The following is an 18,702-nucleotide window of genomic DNA, read 5'->3' as shown; positions in this document are numbered from 1 at the left end:
TTTATGCTTGATTATCATATGTTAGTGTTTTTCTTCCGAAATTTTAAACTTTGTGGTTTAAGAGTAGGTTGTTTAGACAATGTATGTTGTGCTAGCATGATTTCGAGTAAGATTAGTTGTTTTGGATGGAATTTGAGCATGTCTTAACTATAGTGAAGTAATTACACTTGTTATGCACATGATTGAACATGAAGGTGATGTTGACTTTTGTTGAAATTATAAGAAATTGTAAGATTAACAAGAAATTAATAAGTTTATGATAAAGTGAGCGACTTTGGAAGTTTAAAGAGGCGATTTTACATCCACTTGTTAATTAAAATGTCAACATCACACCTCATGTTCAAAAGTTGGGAGTTTAATGAAGGTTGAATTTATATTGATGTTTGCTTGTTTGTGATTGTAGTTATGGCGGGAGGCAAGAGATAAAAGACTACAAGCCAAGCTTCATCATCCGGGGTTGGTTCTTCTTCCGGTTTAATTCCGAAGAAATGGGAGCAACTAAGCTCCATAGAGGAGAATGATGCAAGATTATATAGACAAGATTGGGAGTGGGCGAAGTTCAGGGATAGCCAAAGTGCTAAAATTTGGGATGATGAGAAGAACAAACCGTTGTCCCATTATCAAGATAGGAAGTTAGAGGGTAAGTTGTGGAAGTGGAAGATGGTGAACGGGGTGAATACTTCAGTTCCAACAAGGGTAATTTGTGAAAGGGTGGTGAACGTAGAAGAATTTCGTCACATCGGGATTGTGCAGATGTTTGAGCGTTTAGGATGGGAAAGCGTTCTTGATTGGTGCGAAGATAATACCTCCAGGATTTACTTATCGGAGGTATGTCAATGGTTATCTACCTTGAAGCTCGTGAACAAGAATGAATCTCCTTCACAGTGGAAGTTGGTGGGGGAAGACTACTCGAGGGAGCATGACAATGTCTTTCGAGACCATGAATCGTATTGCTCGTTTCGACTCTTTGGGAGTACAAGCTTATGATTACCCATCCATCGAGCAGTTTTTGGATAATCATTTGAACAACAACGATTTCTAGCAACTGTTAGATATTATCGTACCGACCCACCAAGGAGGAGAAATGAAACGAAAGCAAATGTCGCTTGAAGTAAAGATTCTTCAAGGGATCTCGGTTGAGAACATCTTGGCAAGGTTTGGTGACCGTGGAGGAGTGAGAGTGAGTGACTGTAGGGTGGTGCACGCCTTACTGTATGGGACCCCAACACTGTCGTGGAGACATATAGTGATGATGAACACATGGGCTACCAGAGAGTCATCCCAGAGGCGTTTTATTCCGTATGTACGCCTCATTAGCGCCATGATTGTGCAACAAAATTGTTTACCCCCGGAATCACTATGGGTTTCTAAACCGGTGGAGGAGTTTAATTTGGGGTACATGCGGAAGAATTGGAAGATCGAAGTCAAGTTCTCGGGAAACAAGTACGTTGTGACCGATGATTTGGGGAACAAGTATGAGATCCGTACTGCTGGAGCACCACCCGTAGCGGAAGAAGATGAGGAAATGGGGGAAGAAGAAGAGGAAGTTGAACCCTCCGGTACACAAAGACCGAGGCAACGGTACATGCGGCCACATAGGGAAATTAACGCAGACGTGGCGGGTTTTGTGACCATGAGACGGGTGCCTTCCTACAAGAATTTTGATCGGGGGCAGCAGGAGATATATTACAATGTCTCCGCTTGTATAGGTGAAGGAAGGGAGTACAGTCGAAGAAGGGAAACTTGGGAGGGGTCGCATGGATCCGCAATGCAAGAATATTGGGCAGCTCAAGAAGCCCAAGGGGAAAGAATGAACAAGTTTATGGAAGAAAAAGAACTGTTCCAAGCAATGCAAAGATCACACATGGAACAGTTGGCAAAGATGCAGGAGGATGAGGCAGCCCGAAGACGGGCATGGGAAGAAGCAGAAGCAGCGCGTCGAGAGGAAGAAGAAGAATTGAACCGACGCCGTTGGAGTGCCATGTACGTTTCTCAACAAATGGCGATTAATAACGCCAAAGTGCTGCATGATCAGGAGCGGCACCAAAGAGACTACCAAGTCGGCCTCCCATACGCCGAGCATTCGGGGTGGACAAATTACCCCGATCTTCCCTACCCGCAAGGCCCATCCGACCCGACTCCACATTGGCCCGAAGCAGTAGGGTCTAGCTTCATTCCGATCCCGTACCAACTGCCACCTCAAGGGGAGTAAAGCCCCCTAGATAACTATAGGGAGATGTTCGAAGCCCTCACTGGTTATCCATACCAACCCAACCCGCCAATGGATCCAAACGAGCGATATCAGCGGTAGAGGTATGGTATGTTTTATGTTATTGTTGTTGTATATTTTGTTCCGTTATTTCTTTTTGTTTTTATTTAATTTATGTCTAGTTAAATGAACTTTGTGGGTGTGTTCCCTATATAACCCTCACGAGACCTCTCGTCCTCCCAAGCTATGGGGGGGTTTAAAAGGGCTTGTTGCATAAGCTAAATGCAACCGTGATTCCTACGAAAGTGAGTTAGGTTTGTTGTTGTTGTAAAATTTTTTCCACAAAAATCAAAGTAAAATAATGCATGACTTGGTAATATGTTCATAAAAAGGGTAGAACTACGTACTAACAAATTTTGATGGTTGTGAGAAGCATGCTTCTACACAAGGATTAGAATTTGTAGGTACAACATGTTTGCGGGACAACCATTTTTATGAAGAGACGAAGGATATGAGCATCAAGCGATAAAAATCAGGTGCATGTGTTTCTTTTTACTTTGATTGATAGTTTAGAATAAGTGGATTGTAAGGTGTATTTTAATTTCCGGGGTGAAAAGTTGGGAAGGTTAGTCGTGTCACATCCCTTGTGCATTGCTAAAACTCTAGTTCTTACACATTGAGGACAATATGTACTTCAAGTGTGGGGATGGGGGAGTAGTAGAAATTTTTCGATTTTGACCCGTTCATTTAAACACTACACATTAAGGACAATGTTTACCTCAAGTGTGGGGATGGGGGAAAATTTCAAAAAATTTTCAAAATTGTCTTGTTTTCAAAGCAATCTCAAAAGCACAAGTAACCAAGTCAACGAGGGATGTCACAACCCATTTGGTCTTTTGTCATGGTCAAGTTCAAATTAATAAGCATAACGGGTATTTAGCGGGTGGTTATTTGGGAATAATTCGCCTAAGGAACTAGCAATTTATGCATATCACATATCGTACCCTTATACGTGAGGTTTGAGCCACTTATATATCATAAATTTACATTTACATATTTCTTTGTTTGAGTGGACCATTAGTCGCGTATTGTAGAACTTGCAACTTTTGATACGTTTGAGACTATAGACCAAATACAAGCACGAGAATGATTAAGGCATTAGGTAAACCTTTTCTCTTAAAACCATTTTGCTATCCTTACCCGAACAAACTCCCTAGTCGCCCATTTTGAGCCTAAACCTTTCGTTTGACCACCCTATAGCCCATAAACCTTAAACCTTTTCTTTTTAAACCCGTGTGATGAAAATTCGATTATAGGAGCTTAAGTTTGTATAGTTGTTATGATTCGTTCAAAAAAAAAAAGAGAGAGAACAGAAAAATGTGTGAAAAAGAATTGAAAATTGTTGAAGAAAAACACAAAAAGAAGCGTTAGTAGTTGTCGAATAAAAGGGTGAAAGATTATTGCCCATAGTTGATGTTTATAGTTTACTTTTGTTTAGGATAGTCTTTTGTAATAAAAAGTCGAATTTTCATCACTTTAGCCACTTTAAAAATATCCTATTTCCTACCCTTCGCCTAGCCCCGTTACAACCCTTCAAAGACCTTTTGACTTGTGCTTAGTATTTGTGTTCGATAGTGGAGAATGATTGAGTTGCAAGCCTATGCGGGTACGTACTCCAATTGGTTTTGAGCGATTAATTGTTGAAGTGCTAATACATTATACACGTTAGCCAGTTTTAAGCCGAGTGGAGAGCACATTGTGAGGGATATGCATGAGTTATTAGTTTTACGGGCGAGTTAATCTTGGATAACCATTAGTATATGTGATTATTCACTTAACCGGTAAATATGTGAAATTTGTAAAGAGTTTGAACTTTTGTATGACAATAGACCTAAACCTCTGTCTCGGGAATGGGATGTGTATTCGTTGTTCGACCCACGCGAAAGTGAAAAACAGATTTGCTTGAGGGCAAGCAAAAGACAAGTGTGGGGATGTGATGCGTGGTTGAAAACCGGTGTTCGTTGATGCTTAAGTTGATGTTTTTATTCGACTTTTAATCTTGAATAGCCTACTTTTAATTAGATTTGTGTTTTGCAGGTTTAATGAAGTTTAAGGAGCTTTTCGGGAGCTTTACGGATCACCGGATCGAAAACCGGAGCACCGGGATGCGTTACGGATCAAACGGGAGCGTTGGAAGCGAAAAAACAAAAGATCGCAAACGAGAACCCGTCGCCGACGGCCTGGGCCCCATCGGCGACGCCCTCCAGATTATCCCGTCAGCAGCATGTGCCCGTATCCAGTCAATTAGGCCGTCGGCCAAAGAATGGTTTTAGGGAACCCGTCGGCGACGGGGTCAGGCCCGTCGGCGACGGGTAGTGGATGTTCAAAACGCGAATTTTGATGATTTGGGGGTCAAGCTCGAATATGATTGGCTCTCTTGTATTGAATTCGGGAGTTACACAAAGAATTGAGTTTAAAACTTCATCTTGGAGCCTAATTCACTCACCATCCCATCTATCTTCATCATCATCTACCCGAATCAAGAATCATCCATCATCATTCAACACAATCTTGATTCCTAACCCTAGTTCACCCAATCATTCACCATTCCACCATCATCATCCATCACCAACCTTCATCATTCACCAATCATCCGATCAAGCTTCAAGATGACTCCATCCGCATTCCAAACCTCCGGTGATCAAGTTGCATCAACCATGAGCGGCTAATCATCTCGGTTTCACCCCGGTGTAGGTAGTTGTTAATTCTAGGGTTTCGAATTGTTCTTGTTTTAACTTCGTGACAATTTGTATTTGGTTTTTGAAACTCTTGACAATAGTATTACATTTGTTACGAATTCGTGAATTGTCGAGCGATGTTAAAAGTTATGACTTTGCGAAACGGTGATATGTAATTGTACATTGTCATTGTTAGGATTTACTTGTGTTGATTACAAAGTGTCTTTTTGTCCGTTCTTCGGGGCGTTGATAGTTAGTAGCACCTAAGTCACGGTACACTAAATCCGTTAATCAAATGCATTTGAGTTGAAACTAGAACTTGTAGAAATCCTAGGTTAATAATTACCGAAACCGGGTGTGATTCCCTTTTAATATTATTGTCCTCGTATCCAAAAATTCTTGCAATCGTTAAGTAGTATTTGTTAATTAAGTAATTCAATTTCAGTAGTCCAAATTCACATCTTTCTTCTAAACAAAAATACAAAAATATCTGGCAAGCTTCATAATTGTGACAAGTTTTTATAATTCAGTCAAATCCATACACAAACCACATACTCTTCGTGGATCGACCCCTTACTACCACTAACACATTGTTAAGGGTAATTTGGGCTTATAAATATTATCTTTGACCGGAGCGCGACACTCCGATCAAATACTTGTCATAGGACTAGTTAGGGGGTCCGAACACGTTTCACGCGAACGACGCGTTAAAGTAGCGTAAGCTACCTAAACGAGTCGTAATGGGGCGTAAGCAACTAGGTTAGGTTTCGATTTAGTATGTAGGCTTTGTTAAACCATATCACATGAGTTCCAATACTCATTTGGTTTACGAAACCTCATCCTATCCGATCTTCCGATTTAGGTCCGGTTTATTTACATAATTACTTATATTAGGTGCCGATTGATATCCGTAATCCCTCTAGGTTTGCTTGGTTGTTATTCAAGACTTATAAGCATTCTAAATTGAGTACGTAGTTCCCCTATTTTACTGTTTTCAATTCTTTTGGGGTGATTCATATGTGTTAAATGTTTTCGATGTTTTAACGATGGTTTCGAAAATGATTAAAATGGTTTATATTAAATTGATAACGATTTCGATAATGTGAATAAACTTGTTGGTTGTAATTACATAACGAATAACATTCATTAGTTTTGGCCGAACCGACCAGTATTAGGTTATGGTACCATAGGATCTGACATATCCCGTTATCAGACTGCACCCATGGTTATGTGTGGGTTAGGTGGGTAACGACTGAATCTGTGATTGTTAATTTACCCTTTGGTGGTTTATTAATGCGAGAAGTGATAGGCGAGTTGCGAAGGTTTGGATGTTATTAGCGAGGCGACCAAAAGTAGTTTTCACAATTAAAACGAGAATGATTTAAACGACCGAAGTGATTTTCACGAATTAAACGATTTGGGTAAACAATTGGTTTTTGGTTAGTGTTTAGATAACGGGACGGGTGTAATGTGATGAAAACATGGTAGATACGCCGCTGGTACTTCTTATATATAAGTGTTTTCATCATATTACATACCGTGGCGTTATTTAGTTCACTTGGCTAAGCGATTTTGAAACGATGTCACACAACGATGTTTTCTAAATAATATAAACCATACGAGTTTTATTAACAAGTTTTTACGAGATGTTTTACAATTTGATTTAATTAAACAAATGTTTTGGGGTTAAGAATCATGGCTACGAGATTTTATAAACTATAACCCACTTGATTTGAGTTGGTTAATTATGTTGCAATGTTATACACTTTTTTTCAAAACATGGTTTTTAATTAGGTATTGCAACATGTAAACTAGCCATGAATCCGACACTCTCATAAAACCTATGTGCTCGCCAACATTTCTTTGCTGACTTTGTTTTTACATATGTTTCAGGTGTTGTTGAGTGATGTTGATTGCTAGGATGCATGCTCACATAGGACTGGACGAGGCCTTAGTGACTTAATAACAATGATAGACTATGTTTAACTTGTTTGTTTAAGTTTCAAGACAATGTAAATGATTAATCTTTAAATAAAACAAAACTTCAAATTTCCGTGTGTTATGAAACAATGATTCTGTTACAACACTCCCCGACGATTCCGCCGCGATTTGTTGTTTTACGCGGTCGGGGTGTGACAGAAAAGTTGGTATCAGAGCTCATGGTTATAAGGAATTAGGTTATTAGTAATACTTTGACCTAGTCTATAACCTTCCTAGGACCCTAACTGATGTGCGTATTAGGTGTAATATATTTTAGGTGTATATTTTAAGCCCTTTTACACTTTTTAGCCAAGTTTTAAATTTATAAAACACGATATTTACTAACACTAAACACACATATGCGCAAGTGCACCCATCGTGGATGTAGTATAGTGTTGGTAAGATACCGAGGTCGTCCAAGGACACAAGCGCTTTTAGTACCGGTTTATCCTCAACGTCTAATCAAATCAAAAAGTCAGAAAAAAGGTTTTTAAGCTAGAAAAATAAAACTAACTAAAATGCTGAAAAATAAATTAAAAATAAAAATAGATAGACAAGATGAATCACTTGGATCCGACTCGTGTGTAGTGTAACCTTTGATTATTTCCGCACTTTTGCACATTTTAAGAGATTATATTAGTTATTGTAGTAGGCCCCTCTTTTGATGGTGACGTTACCCTCAACCCAGTAGTTTGAGTCAACAAGGATACAATCCTAAAGAGTCGGATTATTGAAAGATAATTGATTAAGTTATTAATGCATAATGTGGTAGGCCCCTCTTTTGAAGGTGACGTTACCCTCGGCTAAGTAGTCTGAGTCAGCAGGGATACAGTCCTAAGTAGCCGGGTTAAAGTTTTAATAGTAGTTTAACTTATGAGGGGATCAAAGAGTTTGGACCCCCCCCCCATCCAATACCGGTGGGTATTGAAGGAGGTCCCACTAAATTTGACCCAGATCCTTGCAGGATCTATACACTGAACAATGGCAAGACTCTTATCAAACCGTTCCCTTAACCCCCGACCAGGTAGCCAACATATCTCCATATAGACCGTGGAGATATGAATGGTGAAAATCTTTTATTTTATATAGACAGTAAAATAATGCCAAGACACCACAGACAAACGATAAGAAAGAATCACCTTCAACATAAGAAACTAGTTATCAAAGTCATTATTACATAACCAAATAAAAAGTGCGAAAAAATTAAAAATAAAAAGTATTACACTAAACACTTGTCTTCACCAAGTGATGTAAGAGACTTAGGCAAACATGGCCTTTGATTGTCAAGAACTCTTATGATCAATCTTGGATCCCGAGACGACTCACACACTCTATGATGGACAATGGATGATGGTGGTGGATGATGGTGTTGTGATGGTGGTGGGTGGTGGGTGAAGTGTGAGAGAGGTGGTGTGCCAGGGATGAGTTGCAAGTGATCCAAGCACTCCTATTTATAGGCTGAACAGAAGCTCGGGCACGGCCCCGTGTCCGTTGGGCACGGCCCCTTGTCCATCCTTCTCTCTTTCTTCATTAATGGCAGTTTGTCTGCATTAGTTGACCACGCCCCTGTGTCCGCTGAGCACGACCCCGTGTGCAGAAGCGTATCTGTACTATCAAGATTTGCCTGGATTCTGCGAATCTTATAGTTGACCACGGCCCCGTGTCTGCTGAGCACGGCCCCGTGGTGGGCAATAGAAGCTTCTACAACTTTGTCTTTTCTGCTGACACTTGGGCACGCCCCCATGCTCAAAGGGGTTAACTAGGGGGATTTTGGGTAGGTTGTAAAAAAAAAGAAAAAATAATGGTGTAGAAATAAAAAGGGTTGTCCTAATGCCTGCATCATTTACTTACTCAGGTTTAAGTTGGTAAGGACCGGGAATGTATCGTCGTGGCAAGTTCTAGAGTTGTAAGAACCAAGCGGCTATTCACACAAGAAACGAAAAATGAGCATATAGTTTAAAGATATGTATTTGTATGCTCAATAAAGGCTCAAAACTCACTTTTGTGGGAATGGGTTTTTATGTGATCAAGTATATACAATCAAATTTTAACTAGGTTTGTCATGCCGTTTCATAATTTTCATATGTTGGTTCTTTTTATCACGACGCTATCGGTTATAAATTTGTAAAAATATAACCTTTTTAGAATTTTGAAATTCCCAACTTAAACCTTGACAAGTAAAAAAATGAATTTTTTTTTGAAAAAATTTGGGGTGATTAGCGGTTCCAATAAAGTTTTGTGTAAGGCTTGTTGATTAGGACTTGCAAGATTCATAGTTTTAGCATCCCCCCACACTTAAATTACACATTGTCCTCAATGTGTCCCAAAAATAAGTTTTTAGGTTAATTGAATGTGTAAAAAGGTATGAAAAACAAAGATTTGTGTTACTGGTCGTCTGGACACGGCCCCGTGTTGGGTGAACACGGCCATGTGTTCAGAGTGCCAGTAACGAAAACTTACAGAAGGTGGACACGGGGGCGTGTTGGCTGGGCACGACCCCGTGTGTGGCAAAAATCTGCAGAATTTAAACAAACAGCAGGTCTGGGAGGTGGGCACGGGGGCGTGTCGGCCGGACACGACCCCGTGTAGACAACCTGCAAAGGTGAAAAACAGGTTTCTGGCTTCGGTTTTCCTGTCCCGGCTTTAGTAGTACTAATATTTAGTACTCTAACCCTCATATGTACCTGTTTTATCAATAAACACTACTCCAAACCATAGCAAACATCCTAGATTACCAAGTTCAACATCCAAACCACAAAGTTAAAAATAAAAACAAAAGCAGAAAATAAAAAGAGTTAAAGGGAAAGTAAATTGTTCAACACTCGGCACGTAGGCCGGAAATTGTTCGATAGAAAAGAGGGGTTAACCTGTGGGATCACCAACCTGTTGCTCCTGCTCCTACTCCACCTGCTTAGTCCATGTCCTCATCCTCATCATCACCTCCTCCTCCGTGCCCCGCCATGTACCCCCGGATGCTCCCGATGTCAACTTGAATATCAGAGATGTTTCTCTCAATGGCTCCGACCCGGTTGTACGTGTTGCTGGCCAGGTTATAGGTGTTCCTGGTGCACATGAGGTTCTCCTGTAACAAATCATGTAACTTTGAAAGTTAGGAAAACCGCCTCCTTGTGAGGAGGACTGGCCCGGATCACCATGGGGCTGATGTTGGAAATGAGGGGGTGGTTGGAACTGTGGAGCGTGAAGGACAAATGCTTCTTGTGGGTTCCAAGCATGCCCTTGGACCCTTTGGAAGCTGACCAACCCATCTTCGGCTTCATAGATTAAGTTCATGGAGCGGCAGATGTGTATATCTACTCTCCCCGACCATGGACTCCTTTCAAAAGACCGAGGCATGTTCACGAAGCGCTTGAAGAGACGGTATATCCAACCCCCGAAGAAGATAGGGGTTGGTGGAGTAGCAAGCCTGTTCCAGTGCATGTTTCGGAGTAGGAGGAAAGGAACATCGAGATGTTTGCGGGTATGAATACAATGAAGAACTATCAGATCTCGCAGCCCAATGACGCCACTGCTATCATGCCTTTGACTAAGAGAGTAGGTGAGGACCCGATGAATGTAACGGTAAAGAGGGTCCCTCAACCTAGTACTCTTAGTGCTGCTTCGGTTGTAGTGCCCGTCTCTAATTTGTGCCCATGCAGCTTGGCGTTCGTTTTCATCAAGTTCACGTAACCCGCTAGTGTTTTCTTCATTGCCTGCGTCTTCCTCCTCATATAACCCCATCATTGACCCAAACTGTGCCATTGAAATTGAATACTTGGTTCCCCCACATCGGAACTCCACACCATTATTGTCGAATGGCTCGCACCTTGAGTTGAACACAAATGTGCTATAGAATTCCAAAGTGTATTCGGGAACCGAACGAAGGCGAGTAGTAAGGGCGACTCTCAGCGGCCCGGTGACTAGGTTGTTGAAGCGGTCCCATTGGTTTACTAATCCCAAAAGATCTGGACACACTTGTCTTGGGTATTCTTTCGGTCTTGTCCGAAGTGAATCATATCTTGCCATGGCATCGAGCTCACTAGCGTTGAACCTTGTGAATTTCTTCGACATCTAAAAGAATACACCAAAAGTTAGCATGAAACGGTGAAATTTTCGGAGAAAACTGAAAACAGTGGGCTGGACACGGCCCCGTGCTCAGCGGGCACGACCCCGTGTCCAGGCGTCTGTTACTCAAAAATTTCATTTTTCGACCCGGTCCCGAAAACTAGAAAATTTTTGGTCAAGTAGGTGCGGTTTCCCCCGAAAATGAAACCCCAAGTGCCATTTTTCCCAAAACAAACCGTTTACCCCTTCGATTTTATCTTTTTCGGTTAAAAAACAAGGGTTTGGAGTTTTTGTGAGAAATCGGGCGAATCTATGAACAATACAAGTGGAAACTAATGCTAATAGATTTATGCAAAAATTTGAGTTTCGATCCGGATGAAGTTCAAGAACCCTAGATTTTTCCCCAAATTTTAGATGTTTTAACTACATGCAAGTATCTAAGCTAACTACTAATGATGATAGAATCATACCTTGATGTTGTTAGAACGAGAGGTAACGTCGAAATTCTGCGGAAAATCGCCTGAGCCAGAGAGTTTTCAGGGAAACGGGGCGTGTGGAATGAGGTAACTATTGTGAAAAAGGGGTTTTATCCCGACAGTCGCGCGGACACGGCCCCGTGTCCAGTGGACGCGGCCTCGTGCCGAGCAATTTTAATTTTTTTTTATGTGCTCGTTTGAGTGCCCTGTTTTTTCCCAAAACTTGGTTAGAAGACTTACTGATTTCGATGTTTATCCGCTTGTTTGTAACTTACCAGGTATGATGTTGATGCTTTTACTCGTCGACCGTTTGAAGCGAGATTTCTTCTTCCTCATCCTCAATGAATCCTTGGTAGACTTTCAGCCATTGGCCATTGACTTTGAATGGAATTCCATTCCGAGATTTAATTTCTACTGCACCATGTGGGAAAATATGGGTGATAGAAAAAGGTCCTGCCCACCTAGACTTTAATTTTCCAGGAAATAATCGGAGTCGTGAATTAAACAAAAGAACTTGATCTCCTACTCGAAATTCATTAGGTTTAATATGTTTGTCATGCAAATTTTTCATTCTTTCCTTATAAATTTCAGAGTTAGAGTATGCATAATTCCTTAATTCGTCTAATTCATTTAATTGACAAAATCGATTTTTACCTGCAAATTCTAAATCTAAGTTTACATTTTTAATTGCCCAGTAGGCCTTGTGAGCTATTTCTACCGGAAAGTGACAGCTTTTTCCATAGACAAACTTATATGGGGTTGTACCTATTGTTGTTTTATAAGCAGTTCGAAAGGCCCATAAAGCGTCATCTAATTTATCAGCCCATTCCTTTTTATTTAACCCTACGGTTTTTTCAAGTATTCGTTTTAAACCTCTATTAGTCACTTCGGCTTGTCCGTTTGTTTGAGGCTGATATGCTGTTGAGACCCGGTGATAGACCCCATGTCTTGTTAAGATTTTTTCAAGTTGATGATTACAAAAAATAGGTACCTCTATCACTTATTAATGCTTTAGATGTTCCAAAACGAGAGAATAATTTTTTCAGAAATCTTACCACAACTCTTCCATCATTTGTTGGAAGTGCCTCGGCCTAAGCCCATTTAGACAAGTAGTCGATTGCCACAAGTATATATTTGTTTCCTTTTGACGGTGGGAAGGGTCCCATGAAGTCGAGTCCCCACACATCAAAAATTTCACAAACAAGAATGCCATTTTGTGGCATTTCGTTTTTGGAAGAAATATTACCTGATCTTTGGCAAGCGTCACATGTCTTGACAAGACTTTGGGCGTCTTTGTAAATGGAAGGCCAATAAAATCCTGAATCAAATACCTTTCGTGCGGTACTAGCGGCACCATGATGTCCTCCGTATGGACCTTCATGACAATGGCGGAGAATTCTTCTTGCTTCACTACCATGTACGCACCGTCGGATAAGTTGGTCGGTGTAACACCTCGAAATTTTGGGTCCAATAATGTGTTAACACGTGTCATGAGTTTACGCGTGGTATTAAACATTAAATAAAGGACTAAAGTTGACAAACCTTGAAAGTATGTATATTCGAGGGTTAAAAATGTCAACGAAGGGTAAATATACTGTATAGTAACCCTAAATGATGCTCGTACCTTCAAACGAATAAATCATGGATCGTCCGGAGCGAAACGCGCACTACAAGAAAACTGGGTTTATAGTACGCGCAAAAGCGTCCTAAAATGCTATTTTATAGGACCTTTCATTTAATAGGACCAACGGTAAAAGTGTTTCATGTAAAGGGGTCGTAATAAGTCCCGGAACTAAAAAAGCGTCCTAACATCTCTAATAAGATTATGAAACCAATTTTATGGTCGCGTAATCCGTCTTTGAAAAACCAAAATAGTGTCCTAATAAAAACATATTAGGACACTTTTATAATGTTCTAACATGTGCTTACATACTTTTAATCTTTTTATTCACTTACAAGCGTCCTTAGAAACTAATTGATAGGACCCTTATGATATAACATTATAGCTAATTTAGTACCAAGAAAAGGGTCCTAATATACCAAATAAGATTATGAAATCAATTTTGTAGTTGCATAATATGTCTATAGACAACTTAAATAGCGTCCTAAAAAGAACATATTAAGACACTTCTACCACCACAATATATAAATGGATTTTTGTGGCACATATTTTGTGTCGCAAAACTATTCATAATTACATACATATACTTTTGTTTTGCCTTGATATAAAAGACTTTTGTGGCACAAGTTTTGTGTCGGTAAAAACAAACAACTTCTTTGGCACTACAAATGTTCATCAAATTAATTTGATTACTTAAAACTGTTATTTATTTACAATATAAAATAAATCACACAATCACAACGGTTACTAATAAAACAATAGACATCTTCATCTTCTTTGTAATACGAAACACCTTGTTATCATATGTAGTGTTCGATCCTAGCCATGCAATCCCACGACCACATACAACATATGCGTCCACTCCATCATGTCTCTCATGAAGACTCCGCTATCATCATCTTAACTTGATCCTGTCGACATATACAAAACAAAATTGATACATGTTAGTTGACTAATCAGAGTCCCCAACGAAATATTTATTTTAGATATTACCTTGAACCAGCGTAGCTCTCAACATCCCACAAAATGGAACCAAACGTAACAACCTCCAGCATAAGTTTTCTTAACCCACGAGATTTGATTTAAATAACTTCATCTTTAGAGGAAATCATATGTTCCTTAAGTTGGTAGGTCCACCAAACAAAGCTTTCGTATACTGCCCAATGATAGTAAAAATAACTACCATTTTATACCTGCAAAATAACTAAATAAGTATCGTACAACAACTACAACTTGTGTAGGGTATGAAAACATTAAAAACTTACCTTTTCTTGGTGAACTACCAATGAGATTTTCTTCATACTTGATCACTAAAGTTCCTAAACGTCATCGTTTGTTATGATTGTTCATCCATGTACACACTGTAACATTTCATAAGCAATCCCTCTTCTCTGCAGGAAGTATGGGGTGTTGTTAATTTGGAAAAAAAAATATATTCTACAATTTGAGCATCGATTATATTTATTATATAACTAGGTTATAGACCGTGTATTACAAAGTGTTGATAATAGAAAAAAATATGATAATGCGTACCAAAATTTACAATAGTATGTATAATACAAATTATAGTATATTGTAATATGTACAAAAAATTACATAACTGAAGTATTTTTACTAATTACAACAATAACAGTGATCATGGAATGAAACATTTGATTAAAATTTGATATTCAGTAACTAAAGTTTGATTAAAAAAATCAAAATACCATATATATATATATATATATATATATATATATATATATATATATATATATATATATATATATAATCTAGTCAATATGTTATTCTAATCTAACATATTACACGCTTATCAATCAAGCCAATCATAAAATATATTTTTTTATTAAAAACCCAATTTTTTTACACAAAAGAACCTAGGGGTGTAAACAAGCCAGAGGCTCGAGAGCTACTCATTATCGGCTCGGTTAAAAGCTTGAATGAGCCGAGCTTTAACGAGTCCGAGCTCGAGCCTAAAATAGAGCTCATTTCTTTATTGTGCTGGAGCCTAAAATACAAAGCTCGTTTAGGCTCGCGAGCCTAAACGAGTCCAAACGCCATTTTAGTTTTTATATATAATAATAATAATAATAATAATAATAATAATAATAATAATAATAATAATAATAATAATAATAATAATAATAATAATAATAATAATGATAACAGTGGCGAGCCGAGCTTTGGCTCGTTCAACCATTGAAGCGAGATCGAGCTGAGCTTTTAGCTCGTTTGAGATTGTTCCCAAAAGAAAATTAACTCAAGTCGAGCCGAGCTCGACCTCAAAAAAGTAGGCTCGAACCAAGCCGAGCTCGAGCCCAATCGAGCTTGGACTCGGCATGGCTCGTTTACACCCTCAGACACACCAATTGTTTTCTAAAAACAATAAACAACAAAAATAAAACAATCAAGAGCTTCTATTTGAAACCATCCTAATCACCTACTGGAACATTTATGGAACCTTTAAAACAAATAACATACCTTGCCTTATAGATCTTTGAACACACAAGCATCCCTATGGAGATTTCTTATGGATTCATTAAGTTACGCCATCCAATAACAATAAAACTTAATGAATAATACATGAAAATTTAAAAAAAAATGTATTAACAAGACACCACAAGAGTATATGCAATATATAATATATAAGATAAATAAAACAAGGGTGAAATTCACATACCTTTTTGACGGTCCAGATTTTTCTGTTCGAACATGGGTGAATCAAGATGTTCCATGTTGAGACTGTTTCATCTGAAATGATATCACTGGAAGCATTTGGATTCTGATATTCATGAGGATATGTAGGGAATGACATTTCCTTTTGCGAATCCCTTCTTTAAAGAATATACATGTTCCATCATCCTCATGCTCCTAAGCCATCACAACACATTAATAATTATACAGATTTTAATGGTGTACCTACTACAAGAGAGACAACTTAGAACAGAAACACATACATCTTTTTTAGGTATGGAATCAGCAATCACATTTACTATTTAAATTTACTTACCATATATGCATAGGAACCACTTCACAAAGTGAATACAATCATATGTACAAAATCGCAATGGTTGTTGATAAGAGCATCTACACATCCGCCAGTGCACTGTAACAAAGCAACAATAAAAAACCATAAATTTAAACTCTGGTTGCTGGTAGGTCATCAGTTTTATGCTCATCATCATGCATCTACAATAGCAAATAATAAATAAATAAACAAATGGCGCTTACAGCTATAAATCATCATAAACATATGAATAGAACGATACATGTTAATGTCTTTCATGGTTCAAAATAATTAAACTGTTTCCAGTCACAAGGTGGAGCAACATAAACTCCCACTGGTGACACCATAAGATATCTAAACTTTAAATCAGGTAAAACGAAGCTGCAAAAGAACATATATTCATCGAAGGTAACTAAGAATGTTATCATCACTGATCCTAATTCTCTAATAAATTTTATGTGTATAAGTTGGATTTTATGTGCTGGCCATGAATCGCACAAGCTTCAAGGCACTGGTGTAAACCTATAATTACTAACTCTTTAGGTTAAACAATAGATAAAACAAAGGTACTGTTGAGTAACTTGATCTTAATTCATGAGCAGCAGCTATGTAGATAGCCGATTGACTGCATATTTCAATTGAGATTCAGACTAAAAGGGGGGATATTCAACAGAATAAATAGGGCTAAATACCATTGATTTTCTTAGTTTTTTACGAATATCAAGTTAATTATCAACAATCAAGACTTACAATGGCTCTATCGAACTTGCATATGAAAGAGATGGGTTCAAATTACACCTCATCTTTTGTATCAATCCTGTAACCCAATAATGATACCTGAAGTAGAATTTCATCGGAAGAAAAGCTTGAAAGAACAAATGCTGCGATGGAGGAACTGAATTATAGTTTAGATGAGGAAACAAAGTGACGGTACTTTGAGCCACACATCGATGGACCAGTAAAGTGTTTTGCCCTAAGACACGAAACAAGAATGTGGTTTTTCATTTCCTGCAAATAGTCACACCGGGGGCAAAGCGAGTCCCCACTCTTGCTCAATACATCAGGTATGCTACTTCCAATCGGCTCATAACACCCTATTTTTTGGCAGCCCATTTCTGGTGTAACTTAGATGTCTGTGAAGACATGTTACAAATAACATTTTAAGAAGATTGGACATATGCACCTTAATGATAATTATCAAACTAATTATTGTTTTTCAAGAAATGACCTTTCAAAACTCGAACACATGGCATTTAGGAAAAACAAAATTGAGCTCTTGATTAATTTTCATTTAGGCATTTCATCAAACACATGGTCTTCAAACATAGAGACCTTCAAAACCAACTATCAACACCACATTTATATGCTAACTTAAGTATAAACTTGTTATTAGCAGCAAAATACCACGAGAAATGCAAACCTAATATGTCGGTAGTGAAGGATACGGGTGTGATTAGGGTTTTTGGGCGGGCTTGTGGCCTTCACGTTGGTGTGAGGTATGGTTCTCAATCTGGTGTGCGAAGGAGGGAGAATCATTGCCACCACTAATCACGCGAAGGTGAACCAAATTTGGCATGTGAAGGAGGTAGATCTGGGGTGGAGGTAGATCTTGGGTGCAAAGGAGGGAGAGTTCGATTTAGGTGAAATTAAAACCTAAGCGGGAATCTGATTTTTAAGTGGAGGGAAACAAACATATTTCAATTTAAAAAATAAGTAAAATAATTCGAGCTAAACTGAGCCGAGCTACCAAACGAGTCAAACCGAGCCAATTTGGCTCGTCACTAGCCGAGCCGAGCTAGGGTCACTTTCTAACCGAGCCGAGCCGGCTTGGCTCACTTTTAAACCGAGCCATATCAAGGGAGCTGTGAGCCGCAAGCTTTTTGGACAGCCCTAGGCGTGGGTTGGGGACGGGGGCTGGGTGACATGGCTGGTTGGTTCAATCTAGCTGTTGGGGGTAATCGTTGCCAAATAAAAAAAAATATCCACATGGCTGGCCACGCCACACCACACCCCTAGTTTTTTAGTATTACTTTGTGAATCTCACCCTCGTCACGTCTTGAGTAACGCCTCTAACCCAAGCTCATCCACACCTCATGGTCTAAACTAAAGGGTTATTGGATGTATCACTCCCAACTAAGACTATGGAGTGTGGAGTGGCTTGGGTTGGTAGCATTGCTCGACACGTGGCAGGTGTGGGCTTCACCAGTCCACACCTAAAAAAGTGAGGTGTGGAAGGGGCGTGGCTAGGCGGCGTTGGGTGCCATGTGACACCTAAATTTCTTTTTTCTTTGCTTTTTTATATTAATCATAAAATTTAGTAAATAATTTTTAAAACATATTTTATTTATATTAAATAACAACAATATCTAGTTACGTAAATTTAGTTCGGAAAGAGTCGGAAACACCGTCGCAATGCGTGACAGGTATAAATACTAGTTTAACTTATAGATGAACGGACGCACAATCTTATTGTCTTGAAAATATAACATGCTTCTTTGTCACCATTTAAAATTTAGTTAAGTACAAATGTTTTTAAATAAATTGATACATGAAATATCTAACAAACAAAATATATACAAATCATAAAGTTCAGTCTGGTACGGCCAATT

The 18,702-nt window shown here is 38.9% G+C and overlaps 1 long non-coding RNA gene across 6 annotated transcripts; it reads right to left on the bottom strand.

Annotated features, from left to right (window-relative positions):
• Positions 1 to 13,755: 13,755 nt before the first annotated feature.
• Positions 13,756 to 17,734, bottom strand: LOC110891178. 6 transcript variants are annotated; one of them, XR_004873108.1, is made up of 8 exons: positions 17,322 to 17,734; positions 16,844 to 17,226; positions 16,097 to 16,192; positions 15,767 to 15,957; positions 15,568 to 15,654; positions 14,352 to 14,477; positions 14,080 to 14,279; positions 13,756 to 13,997 (listed from the first exon to the last, which is right to left on the bottom strand). It is a non-coding gene; the product is annotated as an uncharacterized LOC110891178 (long non-coding RNA). The 6 variants fall into 6 exon arrangements; XR_004873110.1 differs by having other exon boundaries at positions 17,514 to 17,734; XR_002565080.2 differs by having other exon boundaries at positions 16,844 to 17,734.
• Positions 17,735 to 18,702: the final 968 nt, after the last annotated feature.

Source organism: Helianthus annuus, chromosome 11, assembly GCF_002127325.2.
Source record: "Helianthus annuus cultivar XRQ/B chromosome 11, HanXRQr2.0-SUNRISE, whole genome shotgun sequence".
NCBI classification, from domain to species: Eukaryota; Viridiplantae; Streptophyta; class Magnoliopsida; order Asterales; family Asteraceae; genus Helianthus; species Helianthus annuus.
Note: the sequence above shows the minus strand (reverse complement) of the source record. Positions and strands in the feature narration are given on the sequence as shown.